Below are 7,299 nucleotides of genomic sequence, written 5' to 3' on the forward strand. Positions count from 1 at the left end.
ATGTGTAGTAATTAATTTTGTTCATAGAATTTTAATGATTTTTTTGTTCATAGTATTTACAAAAAGGAAAAAAATAAGAAGTAGTTTATATATAGTTAATCTAGCTAGTTGATTTAATAAACTAATTTATTTTACTATATATAGAAGTAGTTTGTTTTTAGTAAGTACTACTTATTTATTTACAGTAAGTGCTTAGTAGTTGAACTAGATAGTTGATTTAATTAATAAAACTACTTCTATTTAACTATATATAGAAGTAGTTCCCGCATCGACGTCGGCGATGCCTATCCCGCATCCTCGTCGTCGTCGACTCGGCGGTGGAGGCCTGCTTGATCAGGGCTCCGCTAGGCTGGTATTGGGAGGTGCTACCTTCCCGGGGACGTAGGTTGGTGAGGAGGCAGCCCGTTGTTGATCCGATCCTTGTTTGGTGGCGGTCGCGTGGGCCAGTGATGGTGGTGAGGCATCCGGACACCGCGGAGGTGGTACGTCACCATGTCAGCCAGGAGGACGAGCACGTCCGTCGCTACATGGTTCCATTGGAGGGCAGATTCGACAATACCTAGCAGGTTTTTCAGGGATCTCACTGGAGCTATGATCCTGTGATGGTTCCTTATCTTTGGGTGTCCACCGCCCGCGTTGATACCCGTCGGGCGCTACGGTTCTAGTTGTATTAGTGATAATATTCGACGATGTACGGACACCAAGAGATGATGTACTTTTGCTTATAATTATTGAATGCATGCTAATTTGAATACTATACTTTTTTTTATGATTTGGTTTTGCTTATTTTATGATTTGGTTTTGCTTATTGAATGTTCATATTGGATAAGTTCTCCTTCATTCCCGTGTGCTAGACAATTTGATATAATAATGTATTCTAGAATGAAAGGAGGAGCTACGTACGTCGATCATCGATAGTCAACCCGTGATTAATAATAATGATCTAGTTTAATATTTGAATTATGAACGTAGGACGGAAATGTCATACTCATCGGACGACGAAAACCGCCCGGGGGAGTGCGACTGGTGCCACGACGACCGAGGTATCTGCGACAGGTTCATTGAGCTGGACGAAGATCGTCGCTTCCGCATTAAGCTCGAGGAGACCTTCGTTGTTCATACGGTACGCAACCGACGATGATAGTTTTTTTCGTAATTACTCATGACTTCAACTATTTTAATCATGACAATATTTTTCATCTTTTCCAATTCGACTAGCTTATCCCATGCTTTGCAAGACGCTATGTCTTGGAGAGGATGGGTTTTGAAGACCATGAAAATTTCGAAACCAAAAAAATTATCCTAAGTACCCATCATGGTGTGGATTTTCAAGTAAAGCTGTACAATGCTCAGAGTGTAACCCATTTTGGTTGCAAAAAATTGGGAAGCACTTTGCAAGATGTATGGTTTTAATGAGGGTATGCTTGTTACCATGGATTTTCGTCCTTGTGGAGACACCTCCAATTCTTCCCCCATGTGAGCTTAACATAGTTATTAAGTAATTTATATTGTTTATTTCAAAATAGTTGACAACTTATTCTCCATTGACAGCTTATTTTCATTCTTCAAAGAATGTGCGGAAGATGGTAGACAGAACCTACTACACCGAAGGCTCCGAACTAACTTATCAGGAGAAAAATCATTTGGTCGCATTTTGTACCGATCTTGAGAATTACAATCTTTACAATCGAACTCCTCAACATTATGGTCAATACGTGCCACTAGTGCACGTGTTGAACTACGGTAACTACCATGGAGATACCCTGGTATCATTTTTTACTATTACGACATCCGTGCATCTTTTTGCACACTTCTAAAACTAGTACATCATATCATTGCTAACTACGAAGTTATTACTATGTTTTTCAACAGATAATCCTGAATGATTGTGTGCCTCATCTGATGTATACACACGGTAGCCTTCATGTTTTGAACATACAACCAGGTCTTCCTACGAATCTGAACTGTCCATACCGGATTTCTAAAAGAAGTGGAGACATGACAATCAAAGAATGGAAAAAATGTATGGACAGTCGTAAGGAGCTTCTTGGAAGCAACATTCAGCGAAGGGCAAAAATTGGAGACAGGATGATCGCCATTCTTCATAATGGAGAGTCAGGGTCTATATTGCTTTATGCTATTTTACCTTAAGGGTGTTTAGGTCCTACCTGATACTGATGATCATGTGTTAAGAACAATTATGTAGGGTTGGGTTCGATGACTATAAGGATGATGATCGTATGACTTATTATTAATAAAGAGTAGAAGTTGTATGATGATGCATGATTAGTAGGACGAGTACTTGTTATTATATATGCTGATGTATGCGAGCATGCATGAGTTATTATATCAGCGGGTAAAATGAACATATATAGCAGCAGCGTTGGTAAACCAAGGACGAAGATATAAGAGAGGACACTTCTCTCTATTAGCTAGCTAATATAACAACCTAAAAATAACCCTCCAAACCCCTAAAGCAGCCACTTTCCAAAAAAACATGGACTTTTGGTCCCGGTTGGTGCCACCAACCGGGACCAAAGGCCCCCTGACTGGGCTCAGCGCACAGAGCCACGTGGAGGCACATTAGTCCCGGTTCTCGTTTGAACCGGGACTAATGGGTGGAGGTATTAGTAACGGCCCATTAGTCCCGGTTCATGAACCGGGACTAAAGGCCCTCACAAACCGGGACTATTAGGTGTTTTTCTACTAGTGTTAGCTTAGCATAATGATCGTTAAGTTTTATTGCTATTGCTTTCTTCGTGACTTATACATATTCCTTTGACTATGAGATTATGCAACTCCCGAATACCGGAGGAACATCTTGTGTGCTATCAAACATCACAACGTAACTGGGTGATTATAAAGATGCTCTACAGGTGTCTCCGAAGGTGTTTGTTCGGTTGGCATAGATCAAGATTATGATTTGTCACTCCAAGTATCGGAGAGGTATCTCTGGGCCCTCTCGGTAATGCTCATCATAATAAGCCTTGCAAGCAATGTGACTAACGAGTAAGGTACGGGATGATGTATTACAGAACGAGTAAAGAGACTTTCCGGTAACGAGATTGAACCAGGTATGAAGATACCGACGATCGAATCTCGGGCAAGTAACATAACGATGACAAAGGAATAACCTATGTTGCCATAACGGTTCGACAGATAAAGGTCTTCGTAGAATATGTAGGAGCCAATATGGGCATCCAGGTTCCACTATTGGTTATTGACCAGAGAGGTGTCTCGGTCATGTCTACATAGTTCTCGAACCCATAGGTTCCGCACGCTTACGTTCGTAGATGATATAGTATTATATGAGTTATGTATGTTGGTGACTGAATGTTGTTCGGAGTCCCGGATAAGATCGCGGACATGACGAGGAACTCCGGAATGGTCCGGATATAAAGATTGATATATGGGATAATTGTGTTTGGTCTCTGGAAGGGTTCCACAATTCACCGAAAGGGGTTCCAGATGTTTCCGGAAATGTTTGGGTACGAGAACACTTTATTTGGGCCAAAGGGGAAATCCCATAAGGATTTTGGAAAGCGCAAAAGGAAGTTTTGCGGAGTCCAGGGGCTAGACGCCAGGGTCCAATGGCCAGACGCCAGGGTCCAGATGCCGGGAACCCTGGCGTCTGGCCCTGGAGTCCGAGAAGGACTCATGCCTTTGGGTGAAATCGACTTTGTGTAGGCTATTACTCCAAGTTTCGACCCCAAGGCTCAACATATAAATAGAGGGGCAGGGCTAGCACCTAGGACACATCAAGAAACACCAAGCCGTGTGCCGGCAACCCCGTCCCCTCTAGTTTATCCTCCATCATAGTTTTCATAGTGCTTAGGCGAAGCCCTGCGGAGATTGTTCTTCACCAACACCGTCACCACGCCGTCGTGCTGCCGGAACTCATCTACTACTTCGCCCATCTTGCTGGATCAAGAAGGCGAGGATGTCATCGGGCTGAACGTGTGCTAAACGCGGAGGTGCCGTACGTTCGGTACTTGATCGGGACGGATCGTGAAGGTGTACGACTACATCGACCGCATTAATAAACACTTCCGATTTTGGTCTACGAGGGTAGGTAGACACACTATCCCCTCTCGTTGCTATGCATCTCCTAGATAGATCTAGCGTGATCGTAGGAAAATTTTGAAATACTGCGTTCCCCAACAGGTTCCTTCTTCTATGAAAAAAGTTCCCACAGAAAATGGGCTTTTTGTCATGAGCAGACCAGAGAAGCACATGCATGACATTCTTTGGGCAATCGGTGGGTTGTCGGGCCCGATTTGATGTAGTGGTTTGTGCGTTTCTCTTATACGCGTGCGTGTGTGAGCCCTTCGCTAACTGAACCCGAGTGAGTCGTTCGCTTAATAAACTCGATCGATCGATCCCTTGCACATTTATGCTAGTGAACCCAAGCGATCGATCTCTCACACTACGTACTGAACAAAGCGACCCCTCACACTACTACTGAACTCGAGCGATCCCTTGATTGCTAACAGAACCCGAGCAATCCCTTCGTTGCTAATTGAACCCGAGCGATCCCTTCATTGCCTACTGACCCCTACCGATGCAAACAAGACTGGTGTGTGTACCTAGTTTGCTGGCCAGATCGATCGATGTGTTGCATCAAAGCCCGCATGAGACTTGAGTTGACCTAGCCATTTGGTTCCCTCTCGATGAATAGTCACCGTTGCTGCCACACACGTGCTAGTGGATCGAGTCGAGACCAACAGCCGGTTGCATCGATCAAACCCTTTGCACGAGATGTGTTGACCTTGTCCATTGGTTAGTTGTGGATGAACTGGTAGGCTAGTTTATAATAATTTGTCCTCATTATTATGTTTCATAAATTTCTAGCGAACGTGATGATTTTACATGCGCGCCATCTCTGTCTCGCCATGCGGAGGATTTGCCATGTCAAAATTTGCTCAAAAAATAGGTTAGTATTTTTTTGCCACTGTCAAATTTTCGGTGTGGTGCAAAATGCAACATTGTGTAAAGTGGTGGTTTTCCGCACATGATGATACGAATGTGGTGGTTCTGTGCATTTCACCTGCAAGAATGGGATGTTGCCACACATAAATTTTATTTGTTGAGACTGCTAGCTCGAAGGAAAATTTACGTAAGGATTAGAGTGCAGATCTGTGCTTTTTAGACCATGGACTTGGTGAGTAATGTTTTATCGAAACTACTGCTGGTGCTGCTCAGCCTCCGGCCGCTTCTCGTCCTGCTGCATGGCCCGCCAAGATAGCCTTGCCCAGCTGCCGCGGGCGTCGGGGTTGTTATCGGCCGGCGACTCGCTCAGGATAAAGAAGACCAGAATCTTGTCCATGACCGATTAGAGACGGGCGATTGATTCCCGGAGCAGCTTTGATGGTCTTAGCTTGGTTTGGCAGGTGTTTTGGTTGTTTGATGAGGGAATGGTCGGTAGGTGTTCGGTTCTGGGCCTTTGCCTACTCGGCCTCATATTATAATTGGACCCTAATATCAAACTTTTTTCGTGGCAAATTATATTTGTCGAGGGTGGAAAATTTGCGAGTTTGCCATGCTCGCCAACTAAAATTTTCATACCTGCACCAACATAAACTGTCAAGAAAAATATTCTATTTGTCATGGGTAAATTTCGGATGTTAGATTGTCAGCATTTCTGTTATAATTTAGATTTCAAGGCAGGAAGTTAACTAAAAAATAACAATTTTATAGGCTGAGTAAGTTAAATACTTTCTAAATTTGAACAGTATTCACGAAATTCAAATATTTCTGCATGAATTTTAAAATGTACGTGGATTTCAAAACATATTCGTCGATTCAAAAAATGTTCTGAAAATTTTAAAAATCCTTTAGAAAAAAGTTCATGGATTCAGAAAATGTTCATGAATTTAAAAATATGTTGATGAACTTCAAAAAACGTTCGGAACTTCAAAAACTATTCGAAGATTCAAATATTATTCATGAATTGAAAAAATGTTATTTTCTAGGGGATGCAAAAATATTCATGAGTTACAAAAACAAACTCCAAATTTCAATGCCATTTTATTCCCGTCTTGTGCCCAGCACGTGCTAGGCCGAATATCCATGACCGCGGGCCCGTGAGGCATGACCCACATGACGGAGCTAGGAGGGAGGAGATTTGACGGCTGGAGAATGGAGGAGGGAGGGTGGAGAGAGTGTGAGGAGGGAGGAGGGCTGGAGGTGGCTGGAGGAGGTGGGAGAAGGCACGCTGCGGCTGGACGAGGATGGCGGAGCTAGGGCGTGCTCACCTAACGCTTCAGCGGAGGCGTGCAGTAGAAATAGGTCGCGGGGCACTGGGCTCGGGAGACCGCGAAGTGGGAGAGGAGCTCCCAGAGGCGGGGCTCAGAGGACGGCGGCAATGCAGCAACGGCGGCAATACGGCGAGGGCGAGAGGAGCACGGTCACGACGGTGAGAGAGGGAGAGTAAGTGAGTGAGTGAGGAGATGAAGAGTGAGGAGGAGGAAGAGGACAACGCTGGCTAGCAGGAGGGCATGTTGGGGACAAACGCTACTGCTAAGTTTCATAGCTATAGCGCGGGACTGACGGACCATGCTGCAGCTATCTGTGGCCCATCAGCTGACAGAGCGTAACCATACCAGTAGCGCGGGTCGAAGTGCCGGCGCTATTACTATCATTTTAGTAGTAGCGCGGGTACTATGGGCCACACTGCTACTATGGGCAGCCCCGGTTGGTACGGTGGGGACCGCTTATTAGCAGCGCTGGCTAGAAAGCCCGCGCTACTTCTAAACAGATAGCAGTTGCATGTGCCTTTGGCCAACACTACTGTAAAGTAGTAGTAGCGCGTGCCTTTCACCCGCGCTACTGTTAAGCCTCCACCTATAAGATTTTTCCTAGTACTGTCGGCTGATGAAGCGCTCAGGATCGAGAAGGCCAATAACTTGTCCATGACAGATTAGAGACGGATGATTGATTCCCGCAGCAGCTTCGGTGGCCCAACTGTGACCTTGATTGTTTCTCGGTGGATTGACAATGGCTTTGCTTGGAGTGAGGAAAAACTTATTGCTGTGAGCTTGGTTGCCTATGCTGCTTTATGGTGTATTTGGTATGTCAGGAATGATATTTTTTGGGGGCATCTACCGTGGACAAGTCTGACGAAGGGGTGGGCGAGGTCTATCTGTACAAGTGCCTTGGATACTACTCCCTCCGTCCCATAATATAAAAACATTTTTGACACTAGTGTACTGTCAAAAAGTTCTTATATTATGGGACGGAGGGAGTAGAATATATTTACATATCTCAAACGTACCCATCGTGATTATTCATCTTGTTGTT

This window comes from Triticum aestivum, chromosome 4A, assembly GCF_018294505.1.
Source record: "Triticum aestivum cultivar Chinese Spring chromosome 4A, IWGSC CS RefSeq v2.1, whole genome shotgun sequence".
Lineage (NCBI taxonomy): Eukaryota > Viridiplantae > Streptophyta > Magnoliopsida > Poales > Poaceae > Triticum > Triticum aestivum.